This window comes from Dioscorea cayenensis, chromosome 6 (assembly GCF_009730915.1).
Source record: "Dioscorea cayenensis subsp. rotundata cultivar TDr96_F1 chromosome 6, TDr96_F1_v2_PseudoChromosome.rev07_lg8_w22 25.fasta, whole genome shotgun sequence".
Lineage (NCBI taxonomy): Eukaryota > Viridiplantae > Streptophyta > Magnoliopsida > Dioscoreales > Dioscoreaceae > Dioscorea > Dioscorea cayenensis.
Window position 1 is genome coordinate 6,064,030 of NC_052476.1, and position 14,270 is coordinate 6,078,299.

At 33.8% G+C, this 14,270-nt stretch overlaps 2 pseudogenes; both read left to right on the forward strand.

The window, feature by feature from the left end:
- Positions 1-8,683: 8,683 nt before the first annotated feature.
- Positions 8,684-8,777, forward strand: LOC120264120 (annotated as a pseudogene).
- Positions 8,778-11,018: 2,241 nt separating this feature from the next.
- On the forward strand, positions 11,019-14,054 carry LOC120263083 (annotated as a pseudogene).
- Positions 14,055-14,270: the final 216 nt, after the last annotated feature.

The window sequence follows — 14,270 nt, forward strand, 5'->3', positions numbered from 1 at the left end:
TACCTTATGTTGCCTCTATACGGCAGCTTGCTGATTTTTTCACAAAGGCACATACTGTCTCTAAGTTTTAGTTTCTAGTTGACAAACACTCAATTTATGACCCACCGTGAGTTTGAGGGGCCGTGTTAGAGCAATAATATACTTGTACATGCACCTATATTTATACATATATACTCTCGAGTATACATACTCTTGTATATATCATTCTTGTATATATATGGGTTGGTTTGTTATAATGAGAGACACTTCAATTCTTCTCTCATATCCTTTGTATCATCTTTTATCTATCACAACCCTAACAAGACCTAGGTTGGATCAAAACTTGATTCCAAGATTTTCAAGGAGTTCCTAAGGGTTCTTTGCTTCAATCCAAACCAAGAAAACAAAGAAACAAGCAAGTTCTATCCATGCTATAGTATAGCTATAGTACTACCCGATAAAAAAGAAGAAGAAGAAGATCCAAAAATTCCACAAGATTGGATGGAAACAAAGCAAAAAAAATACTCCTCTCAAGTTTCAACAATAATGAGCAAGAAGAAGAAGGAAGTATTAAGCTCTTTACAACAACCCTAGATCCTTCATTCTCATCCAACACACAAGGAAGAGAGGAGAGGATGAGGGCTTACATTTAGGTCTCAAAGAACAAGGATGGTTGGATCTTCAAGCTCTAATAGCAAGGCTAAGAGATCATCCAAACCAAACTCTTAACTCCAATGAGCTCCAAGGGATGAGAGAGGGAGAGAAGAAGAGAGTGAGAGAGAATAAACTAAGAAAAAAGCTATCAAAAAGCTCTTAAAAAGGCCTTACAGATGCAATCAGCTCGTTTTGTGGCCTGGTATGTGGTTCGCATAGGAGGTCAAACACACACCAACCCATGAAGTGCGGCCACACAAGAGGCCGCACAGACCATAGACCTGTACACAACCCATACAAGGTCTGTGAGGCTTGTGCATAGCCCACACAAAGTCTGGACTCGGACTACACTCTCCAAAGAGCTTGACAACCAATACCATGGTAAAAACAACACTCGACCAAAACATCGAGTTAACACACAAGAAAAGCCTGAAATACCATAGAAATGGCATTTACCCATTTAGGTACATAATCCACTACTATAAGTACATATTTATATGTATATATGCCAAAAAGTGTCCCATAAAGTCAACACTCCCAAACATCAAAATATTTGCACTGAAGTATATTATTAAGAGGCTTTTCATCTTTCCAAGAAATTAATATTACCCATTTATTGCTATCTCAATAAATGGAGCCGTGCCTTTTGGTATCTAAAAATGAGTAGGCTAATTGAAACTTGATTGAAAGACCTTTGCCATAGTTGTATTTGCTTCAAGATGCTCACTAGCTTTTCAATCATGACAATGACTCAAAATGCTTCTAAATTACTTATTTAGAACACAATTACAAAGTACTTGATTAGCATAAAGTTTGTATAAGCATAAGTCCTCTCAAAAATAATGTTTCAAATATGATAAATATTTCTTTTTATTTAAATGTTAGGTGTCTAGGAACTTAATTTTCTATAAGGAATTTTACAAAATCATTGAACCAAGGTGGCTTTGAAATATATCCACGAGCAAAAAGATTATCATTACGTAATTTACCATTAATAACTTTGTTTATATATAAATAATGTAACATATGTCCTAATAGAACCCAGTCTCGTAATGGAACCCAAATCCAAATTTAATTTAAATTCTAATATATCCTAATCAAAAATATATTTAGAATTCAAATTTAACTGTCCTAATCTTAATCTTAATTGATTATTTGGTTCTCTTGGACTATAATACCAATCCCGAGGTAAAAAAAAATACAAATTACAAAATTGCCCCTGAGAACATATCTCAAGGCAAAAAAGCAAATTACAAAATTGCCCTTGAGAACATATCTCGAGGCAAAATGCAAAATGCAAAATTACCCTTGAGAACATATCCCAAGGCAAAATGCAAATTACAAAATTGCCCTTGAGATCATATCTCAAAGCAAAACACAAATTACGAGATTGCCCTTGAGAATACATATCTCGAGGCAATTTCAAATCTTAGGATAGCCCAAATACACATCTCGAGGCAATCCTAAATTTCATGTAGCCTGAGAACAAATCTCGAGGCAACCTGAGAAAATACAAATCCTGGGGCTCCTAAACACATATCCCGAGGCAGATTGAATTTTATTAATTTAATTAAAATTTTAAATTTTGATTTTATCCTCTCTCAAAATTTTATTAATTAAATTTTAAAAAAATTTCAAAATTTTAAATTTTAAATTTTGATTTTATCCTTTTTCTCTCTTGGTCGACGAAGGGGTTAATGGGTTACGATCTCACGGGAGGAGTGGGGATTGAGGATAAGAATAAAAAAAAAGATCTTTTAAGAAGAGAGGAAGGAGGAAGCTTGGGAGGAGGAAAAAAACCAGAGAGACAACAAAGAAGGATTTGGGGAAAAAAATCAGAGAGAGAACGAAGAAAGATTAGGAGAGAAAAAAATTTAGAGAAAAAAGTTTTAGAAAAAAAAAAGGTTCTCTTCTCCTCTTGTGCTTATTTATATATATATATATATAAAGAGATCGCTGGCCGCTCGTCGCCAGTGCCACTGTTCATCGTCGCGGCATGCTTGAATGGCTGATATAATACCACCAAGCATACCGCTGCTGCTACTCATTGTCGTTGCCGCTGTTCATCGCCGCGGCATGCTTGAATGGCTGAGATAATGCCGCCAAGCATGCTGCTACAGCCACTCGTCACCATTGCCACTGTTCGCCGCCAAGCATGTCGTTCAACGCTGCTACTGCTCGCTGTTGTTGCTGTCATGTTGATGATGTTGTCGCCGCTTGACACCGTTGCTGCTGTGTTGCTGCTTGCCGTATTCTCCATTGAAGCTGCCATCGTTGTTGATGTTGCTACACCGTAAACCAAAACCAAAGCCAGCCATCCCTTCACTGATGTTGCTGCCGGAGAGGAATGGAAACTGGTGAAGAAAGTGGCACAAGTCTTTAAAGACGCCTAAAGACCTAAGATGACGAAGAACTGACAAAGAACATGATGCCATGCTCCAGAAGAACCCGCTATGGTTTCCCTCCTCGCCGTCTCCAAATGAGGTTTGGATGATCTGTGATTTAGATGCTAAGGAGCTTCTTTGAGCTAGGATCTTCAGCAAGTCGATGTTGCCAGCCATGCCGACCTTCACAGTTATCACGCTGGATAGGTTTTTGGAGCCCAGGTCTCGGAGCACTGCTTCAAAGTCTCATCCGGCGCCAATGAAGGTCGTGAGGCCTATTCCAAGCTCTTCTAAGAAGAAGAGCATTTCTCGATCGACTTGTGGTTTCACCAGCTCTGTATGCAACGCCTAAAGCGACCCCTTTTACCAGACTCTCCATCCTCTTTCTCTCTGACTCCGTAAGCCATTCACACAAAACTGTTATTGGATGTCCACCTCAGCTTGATGATAAGAAGGCGGAAGCTATGAATGGACGAGAAGTTAAATTAGCTGTGGATGTTCTTCATGATGGAAATCTCAAGGAGGAGCAAGACCCTAATGGTTATTGTCCTAATCCTCTGGGTGATGCTAGTTCAAATGGTGGTCCCGAGAAAATCGATGGGTCAGGAAAGCCTCTCACTGTTGATATAGGAATAGATGATGAATGTGAAGATTTCTTTCATCCTCAAGACTCAATGAGCTCTGTGAGTAATACTGAATTCGATGATAGCAATGGTCTTAATCGTCCATGGAAACCAAGTACTTCTCAAGGGAATTTTTTTTATGCATTTGAAGAAATCACCAGCGAAGAAGCTTCTGTTTGGTCATCAAAATATTCAGGAGGAGCTGCAGGACATGAGTGTTACTATGTTGTTGGAAATTGAGAAAAGGAAACAAGCGGAGGAAGCCTTTGAAAACTTGCCAAAAAAAAACAACGGCAAAGGCTGAGCCATCGGCTCTCACTTGTGGGATTGAAACTTGCTACAACTCGAACAATCTCAGAAGAGAGGGACATGTCGTCATCTATTGGTCCTGTGTCTGAACTTTGCCAACAGGTTATTATTTTGCTTGAGTAGTGGCTACTTCAATCGGAAAAGATTGTTGCCGGGCTGAGATTGAGTTCAAGTTGAAGTCTCATATTGAATTAAAGAACTTTGAGATTCCCAGGTTATTGGACATGCTACAGTATTTTGATGCTACTTTGTCCCATCTCTTTTGAATACATTTCTTTTTATATGTAAAAGAAGAAGGACAAAAGGCTTAATGTATGTCTATAATAAATGAAATAATTATTATTATCATCAAAGTGTTGGACCATGTGGAGATTCTTATTTAGTAGCTCTGATGATTCCAACAGCTCATGTCATGCAATAATATGGAAAAAATCTAAACATACATTATGCATGGTTGCTGTTGAATACATAAAATGAAATGAAATGGATTGTGGATTATTTTATTAAAATCTAAACATTATGCATGGTTGCTATTGAATACAATGGTGAGCCATATTAAATGGTGTGTTAAAAAAAATATATAAATAAAAAATGAAAAAATAATGAAAGCTTGCTATAGTCTCATGACATGCAAAATAATAAAATAACAAAATAAAATAAAGGCATGGGCCCACCATTATTCATTCATATATAGAATCATGAAAGCATGCTATTTAAATGGTCAAATGCATGCTATATGCTCAATGCAAATCAAATAGCAGGAGAGAGAAATTATTTTGGTAAAATATGATGGAAAACTGGCAATATTATGGGAAATTGGAAGCATTAAAGAAACTTTAGATGAGGAGATCACTTATACCTTCTCTTGCCAGATACCGCGTTTAAAGATGTGGCACGTACTTCAGATGTGATCTAGTATTTGGAAAAATGTCTGTGTGTTAGCTACAAGATGAACTAAGATGATAATGGAATTATTGTTCAGAATCCATCTTCAATTCAAGCAGTTGTTCAAGATCCTATTTCTGATTTAAACATGAGTGAAAATATTCTATATGACCCTTTATAAAGAACTTTATTGGATGAGTGTCAAACGTTGATTTCAACTATGAGAAACATGCAAAATAAATAAATAAATAAATAAATAAAAAATAAAGAAAATACTAAGATGCACGGTATAAAAAAAAATTGAGAAGCATAATAAAAAAAATGAAATAATGAGAAGTATGCAAAAAATCAAAATCAAAATAAAAAAAAAACAAAAAATTTTTAAAAAAATTAGAAAAAGGGGTTCCACACCATGAAAGAGACATATATGAAAATCACCAAATGATAAAAAGGAAAAAAATGTATGCATATTCATGTGCATATATAAAAATAAAAAAATGAAGAAGTTTGGACCCACCATTTAAAAGATGCATGTGGGAGTAAGAAGATGATGAGTATGGAGTTTCCAGGCAATTCATAAAAGCATAAAATGATAAAAATAAATCTCAATTTATGAGCAAATAAGCATGCATGCATATTTAAAAATAATAATAATAATAAAAAAGCCAGATCCACCATTGTTCATTCACATATAGAATCCAAAGGTGGGCTCCATTATTCAATAGAGGGACATGGGATAAAAATGGATTGCTATATATATATATATATATATATATAAATGATTACGTGTGAAATAGAGGATGCATGAACCGGTGTTTTCTCTTAAAATCATACTTCTTTGCGGTTCCATAATGTCATACAGACATCAATGTTAGAATGAGTAAAGAGAACACAAGACGGAGCCATCCTCCATGGTGAATTTTGGCAAGGCATGCTAAGAACTATACAAGTTCAATTGGTCCAAAGATTAGAGTGAAGAGGAGTGCTAAGACTACAGTTTGCTACCAAACAATTGTGATGATGAGAAACATCAAACAAGTTGTGATTAACATGACAATGACCACAGCTAGCCCTGAAAATCAGATGAAATTTATGGTATCCTCTGATAAAGTTAAAAAAATAAAAAAAAGAAATGAGAAACATGCAAACATGCATGATAAACAAAATTGAAAAGCATGCATAAACAAAATAAAAATGAATAAATAAAAATAAAATAAAAAAAAATGAAATAAGAAGCATGACATAAAAAATAAAAAAAAACTGGAAAGCATGCTATATACCCACGTGCCTTAAAATAAATAAATAAATAAAATATATAAAAGTAAAAAAAATATAGATCCCACCATGAGAAGGAGATATACACGGGATAATAAAAAAATCAGAATGAAGAACCCACTATGATTAGTGTGGATTATATATATATATATATATATAATCTATATAAAAAGAATCTGGAAATGATATGCAAGCAAACAGATAGCAGAGAAAATATGCAATGCTAATCTCAGAGCAACGACAAGGGTGCTTATCTCAAGGTAGTGGCTAAATTTATCTCGAGACGGCAACAAGGCATATAATGTGGTGACGAGGCACATGCAGTGGTTATGTTCAAACATATATGATGTGACAAAAACATATGTATGGATATATAAAATCAAAACCAAAACAGCAAAGTCAAGACTCAGAATATGAAAAGAGTCAAGACTTCAAAAAAAAAAAAATTCATATAAATCGACAATTGAGCTCAGTGGTCTCAGGACATCAAAAGTTGAAGACCCAAAGAGTTCACAAATCAATATTTAAAAATTTATATAAATCGACAATTGAGCTCAGCGGTCTCAGGATATCGAAAGTCGAAGACCCAAAGAGCTTCACAAGTCAATATTCAAAAAATTCATATAAATCGACAATTGAACCCAGTGGTTTTAGGACATTGAAAGTCGAAGACCCAAAGAGTTTCACAAGTCAAGAAGGGAGCTTCATATGCATAAAAGCCAAAGTTTATGAAAAGTCAAAATCAAGTCTATGGTTCATCAACATGGAGAAGCCATAACTTGAAATTCAAATCAAACTCAAGATGCAAATCAAATCCAAAATGCAAAAATGTCCAAGACACAAGTTCGGACACAAGTCAAGATGATTTCAAATTTCTTGTATTTTCAATGAAATCTATGAATTCATATTTATTGAAATAAATGAAATTGATTGTCACAATTTGTTTTCTTTTCACACTTATTTCTTAATCGGAGGTTCCTACGACACTGTCCAGGGTAATTAACATTAAAGACTTGCCTTTAATGGAAGTCATGAACCCATAATTTCTTGAAGTAATAAACAAAAATTAAATTTGATTTGTGATCCATGCTTTTCAACCGGTTATAATGCCTAATTAAAGGCCGAGTGGAAAGAAAGGAACCCACAAAGTTCATCTTTTCCATAGTCTCCAACGTGATTAGCCATCTTGTTCTCTCTTCCCTTCCTATTTTTAAGTTTTCAAGTCAAATTCCTACAACATTAAAATTCATTAGATTAGTCTAGGATTAGATATTTCTTAGCAATTAAAAGTCGTTATGCAAAGCTAGGGTGAGCAAAAATGTTTCGATCAATTATCCGATTTTTTTATCCAAAATTTTTGGGTACCCCATTGGGAAAAAGGAACGGGTACCCAATTTGAATTTTTAAGATAAAAACTGTATTATATCCGAGTCGAGAGAAAACAAAAGCCAGGTGCCCAAATCTGATCCGGTTTTTAGTATATTGTTATATATATATATATATATATTAATAAATTTAAATTTTGAAAGGGTTAAAAGTAAAAAGAAAATGAAAATCCCTAATCTTATCCCTTTAAGAGTCATATATTTTTTTCTTTTAATTCCTTTTTTCCAGCCCTCATCATCCCCCCAGCTCTCTCAAGCTTTCATTATTAATGAGAGTCATGAGACGCTTAATGCTTCAAAAGATATTTGATTTTTTTTTTTATATTTTCTAGGAATAATAAAACAATTTATCATTTTTGTTATGAGTTTTTTGTGCAAAGAATTATATAAGATTTTGGTTCTCTTTGTAAGTTATAAGCTTGTCATATTAGTTTTTTATATGATGTTATCTAAAAAAATTTCATGGAGGAGCAGATAAAACTTAAACTTTGATCCTGATATTTGATATCCGATCCGATTTAAATAGATGATTTTTGTCATATCAGAAAAAAAAATTATTATTTTTCCGGACGGAATCTTCCGAGTTAGTAATTTTACTTACATCTTTTCAAAATGGTTATCATGCGTATTTGAAATGTTGCATCATCTACTCATATTTTGATTTTTCTTGAAGTCAGAATCCTGGTAGAGATAACTTTGATGCATTGCCACCCTGCTATTAATAATTTGGATGATTTATCCACCCTTGATTATAAGTTTCACTTTATTGATTCCCTAGGTTATTTGGCCTTCTAAAGTTTTCAACAAAATTTGCTTGCCCTTGTACTTTATTGACACTTTTGAATTCCCAAATTGGCATTTATGATTTGTATGATTGTCTCTATAAGAATTGCAAATTGAATTGCACTTTGAAGTTTCTTGCATTAGGAGATTATCGAACTTCATGCTCAAGTCTTTCATTTGTATCGCCAAAGTCATATATGCATCCAAGCTATATGCTTTGCATAGTTTCTTTGTGGGTAGCCTCTTTGTCAATTATTCACATGAAATCGAAATCATTTCTTCAAGCAAATCATAAATTCTTTCAGGTGCCTTAATCATTATTATTCTTCATGATACCGCATCTAATGTGTTTATATTAGATATGATTTCCCTATTGTAGAATGTTTGCACTTGAAGCCAAACTGGAAGACGATGATGTGGATACCGTATGAATAAGTTCTTAAATCTCTCCTATGCTTCAAAATCATCTTAAACAAAAGTTGAAATATTATTTCTTGACTTAGCCTTCTTAGCAGTGGAAAATATATTTTCCAAGAATGTTTTAGACATTAACTTCCATGTTATACTTGAACCTGGCGATAAAGATATTAGCTTACTCTTCGCCTTGTCTCTAAGTGAAAATAGAAATAGCCTCAATCTTATGATGTCATCCGGTACTCCATTTTATTTGAAAGTGTCTCTAATCTCTAAAAGGTTTGCCATATGAGAATTTTGATCCTTTAAATTGCATTGATTATTGTATCATTTATATCATTCTTGGTTTGATTTCAAAATTATTCGCTCTAATAACCAGCCTCCAAATTGTTGGCCCAATCCCTTCTATGTTACACCCTAGAATCTGTACGCTAGATCCATAGTGAAGACCTTGCAGCCGTGCAAAGCCTCACAACTTGTATCAAAGCTAAATATACAATAATCGAATATAACATCAAATTATGGACATATAAAAAATACTAACAAATTTTTCAAAATTCAAAAGGTACAAGATTCTAGATCTATAACAAGAAAACACACTAAGTCTATGCCATATAGTCAAGTGCTACTCAACGACCCGCTATGCTACTTACAAGACTACTACTCCTAGCATAAAAATTATTTAATAACAAGAATATGAACTGGACAACTCAGCCAGCAATCCACTAAAATAAATATTTAATTTATATAAAATTATAAAAAAATGTGTTTGCATATAACAAAAAATACAACATGAATAGCAGCATTTGTTGAATAACATAGTAATAATTATAAAACATGCAAACAGAGGAGTCTAACAAAAATCTAATTTTGAACATGTTAAATTTTGATAAACTATATGCCTCCCAAATTTACTATAGCCATTTATTTTACTTCGATAGCGTCCAAGTCAGAATTTTAGAGGTCGTTTATTTTAGCTTGTTGACCTGAGTTAAAATATAAGAGGTTGTTATTATTTCATTGATGGACTTGTGTAAAACAATAGTCTCATTGTCCAAAATTTCATGTGACCTTGTTAATGTTGACATATATTGACAAAAGTTAATATATAGTTCATTTGAAGACTAAAATTAATCATAGTCAAATAGTTTTTGTATAAGAGTTGAGAAATATTAACAAGTTTAAATGCATGAAAAGTTGCTGAAGCAATAATAAATAACTTTTTCTTCAAACCAAAAAAAATATCAAAACTTATAAATCGAATTTTGTCAAATTTTGATTAGGAAAGATGTAGAATTTCCCATGATTCCACTTTTAAGTGAAAATAGTCCATTTACTTCTAAAAATATTAAATAGATAAATAAATCAATAAACTATAGATAAATAAGTAATTAGGAAGTGAATAAATAACAATGTTTAAATAATTATATAATTGAATGAATACTCAAGTACCTAAATGAACAACAAGCTAAATATATATAATTAAAAAGCAATATTTTAGACTAATCGAAGCATTTTCAAAATAAATATATAGATCAATCATTAATATATAGGTGTAGATAAATAAAAAAATACATAAATGAACAAAAATTGAATATATTAGTGGACAAATAATTCATTTATTGAGTAAAAAAATTCAGTGGACAATTATTTAATCGAATAATAATTTTGAAGATCCTATAAACATGAAAAAATAACTGCTAACTGGATTTACTATATTTGGAATTCTCATAGCCATGCACTTGAAAAAAAGGACTCAACTAATTGATATAATCCCTCTAACCTTGTCACCTGCAGACACTACAAAAAAAAATGCTATTTGCGACACATAAATTTGCGACACGTAAAAGTGTTGCAAATTTGCGACACAAATTGCAACAATATGTGACCAAAAAACAAAAAACATTGCAAAAAGAACCAAATTACGTTGCAAAAAAATTATCATCCAAAAATGTCGCAAAATATGTCGCGACATTTTGGGACCAACCATGTAATTGGTTTGCGACACAGATTACGACACATTATTTGCAACGATCTATTGACGTCGCAAAATATGTCACAAAGTTTAATAATAAGAAACTTATATTTCTCTTGGTCAATAATAATGATAATAATAATAATAATAATAATAATAATCAATAATAATAATAAGATCATGAAAATATCTCACCCGTACATCTAGATTTTGAAAAGCCAGATCTCGAGGCACGTGTACGGTTAGGATCGTCTGGGTTTTCTTCTTTCTTTCTCTCCAAGAAGCTCAGCGCCTTCTTTAACTCGCTAGGGTTTTTCCAATCCTCTGGTGTCCAACTCTCCAAGCTCCACAAATGTTGGCAGCGGGCGATGGCGGAAGCCAAGCAGCGGTCTCTTTCCTCATGAACGTGGCTCGCCTCGCCTTCTGCCTCGGCGCCGGCGCTACTCTTCTTAATTCCTCCCTCTACACCGTTGACGGTGGGCAGCGTGCCATCCTCTTCAATCGTTTCCATGGCGTACTCGACCAAACTGTCTGCGAGAGTACCCATTTCTTGATCCCATAGCTCCAGAAACCCTACATCTTCGACATCCATACACGGCCTCATACCTTCACTTCCAACTCCAGGACGAAGGATCTCCAGATGGTAAAACTCAAACTCTGGATCTTGTCCCGCCTTGACGTCCCTTACCTTCCGACGATCTTCAAGTCTCTGGGGACGGAGTACGACGAGAAGGTCCTTCCCTCCATCGGGAATGAGGTCCTCAAGGCCGTCGTCTCACAGTTCAACGTGGATCAAGACCTCACGGAGCGTCCACACGTCTCCGCTCTTGTTCACGATGCGCTCATCTGTCGTGCTCGTGACTTTAACATCGTGCTGGATGATGTAGCCATCACCCATCTGTCCTACGGCACTGAGTTCTACTCTGCCGTTGAGATGAAGCAGGTAGCTCAGCCGGAGGCGGAGCGGTCCAAGTTCTTTGTGGCCAAGGTCGAGCAGGAGCGCAAGGCTGCAGTTATCCGCTCGGAGGATTTGAGCAAGACTGCCAAGCTCATCTCTAAAGCAACGACAGCCACTGGAATGGGTTTCTTGAAGACATAACTGGTATTCATTAATTGCTCAAGAAATCTCTATATTTTCTGATAATTAGTATGTATGTCTTTATTAGAAATATAATAATTTTATATCTAATTAATGGTTTATGCAGTTGAGGATTAGTAGGATGAAATCTTCATTTGTGTGTGTGTGTGTGTGTATGTGTGAATTAGACTTGAAACCGTAGAAGAATGAGATGTGAACATGCAGTACTAGTATGTATTCATTTTGTCTTTAATTGTTTATTTGTTTATTTTATTAACAGAAAGTAAGATCATGACAAGCTAGTTAGATGGATCTACATATCTTTAGAATGAGTCGTGATATGCATATGTTTGTTGTATTGATTTTCACAGGCAAATTAATGTGCGACTTGATCACGTGTAATAATTTGATTGTTCAAATTACCTGGTTTTCAAGGTGGTTGAATGAGATGTGAACAAGTACAAGGGCTGAGTTGTATATATGTGCCTCATGGCATCACTAATTCTAGTATTATAAATTAAGCTCAAAACTACAAATTTGTTATACCTTTATAATTGTGATATGTATGTGCTTGCTGCTTGATAAACATATCTTTAATGGCAAATATGTGGCTTTATTATTACTCAACTTTCAACTTGAGATGATTGTTGTTGTTGAGGAATTCATTGGAGAAGGTCATGGATTTTGTTTTTTTAATTTTTTTTCCTGTGAGTTGTGGTGAAACTCTCATTATTTCTGGAGTTGAATTAAGTCCATCTATTCTTACTTTTTCCTTTGCAGGAATAAATTTTTTTGTAGGAACCCATCTATTCTTATTTCTCTATATAGTTAATGTAAGTTTTTCCCAGAGGAATTAATACAAGTGTCAGAAAATAGAGTGGAGCATGCCCTTATTCTATATACATTATACATATATATATATATAACGAGCAATCTCTTTATCTATGCTAATTAAGTCTTTTATGAAGCTTTTGGTGGGAATGTTGTTTTCTTTTCTATAGCAATATCACAGCTATCTTTCTGTGTTTTTCCTACAATAATGTGACTAGTGCCCTTATAATGTGTGTGTGTCTCCGATAATTGTGATTTTTAATGATATGCATCTTTTTTTGTGGCAGAGAAACATAGGAGGATGAAATCTTGAATTATAATTAAGAGCACCGAAGGAATGAAATGTGGGGCATGCATGAGTTAAAATATATATACAACTCATTGCATTTTAAATCTTTCATGTATCTAGTCTATTTTGAATTATTTATTTAGTCTATTGTCTGATTTAAAATTAAGCTCATCACTTGTTGTAGTCATATCTTCAAAATTGTGCTATATGAATTCATTGTACAATTGGTTTCCACATGTGAGAGGGTGACTAACCATATTTGTATGCCAAATATATGTGACTTTGTTATCAAGAAATGGTTTTCTTCTTCCTGATTTCTTTAACTTACATGGTGAGTTGAGCTTAAATCTTGATGATCTCGTTGTGCTTGTCACAGCTTAATTAATTCAAACCATGAGCGTTGGATATTGACAGAATAGTACATCTAGTCTTTAATAGTTCAATTTCCTTATTTTTTCCTGAACAATAATGCATGACAGTTTATTATGAGTGAAAGTTTATTATGAGTTAATAACATGTGTCTCTCTTCTATATATATGTATATACACTACCACTACCACTCCAAGGAAGCTTTGTTTTTTCTCTTTGAAAATAATGTTATAGAATTTATATATATATATATATATATATATGTTTTTTATTTATACATGTGCTGATCGAAATATCACCTGTTAATAATGATATGTCTATTTGATATTGAGCAACAGGTTTAAGTGGTGGATATGATATATGTTGCAACTATGTAAGTGCAAATTGTGGAGGAAGCAGGGTATGTTGCCTCTTCCCTATGCCATCCACATTGCTGGAAGAAAAGAACAAAAAGCCTTTCTCTAGATGGACAGAGGAAACAGGTATGGTATTAAGATCATGAAGTTTTTTCATGTTGTTTTAATTTTGAGAGGAGTGGTTGTATGGATATTTTATTTGAATTATTTTGATATTGTAGTGCTTGCAAGTGTTGGAGAAGATATCGAAGAGGCAGCTTGTGGACTGCTTGCAATTAGGGTGGTCATGCCGGTGCTGAGGGTGGTCATGCCGGTGCTGAATTAGGTTGATTTCTTATCCACAACTATTAAAGTGAGGATTGTGTTTAGTATTTAAGTTTTTATTGATGGAAAAAGTATGTGGAGTTTATTTATGTTTTGTTATTTTGAATTCTCATATTTTGTGCTATAATAATCTGCTCCTTCCTCCAAACATTTACATTTGCATGATGCATGAAAGTATTACTTAAAGAAATTGTATTTATTAAAACTATTATATATAAAAAAAACATTGATGCATGAAAGTACGTGAGCTAGCTTCTTTCTATAGTGAATTACTAGTGCGCACATCCTAACGTATTGAGACTGTGTAATTAAGAAGAGAATTAATAAACTATAATAAGTGTTCATTTACACATACTC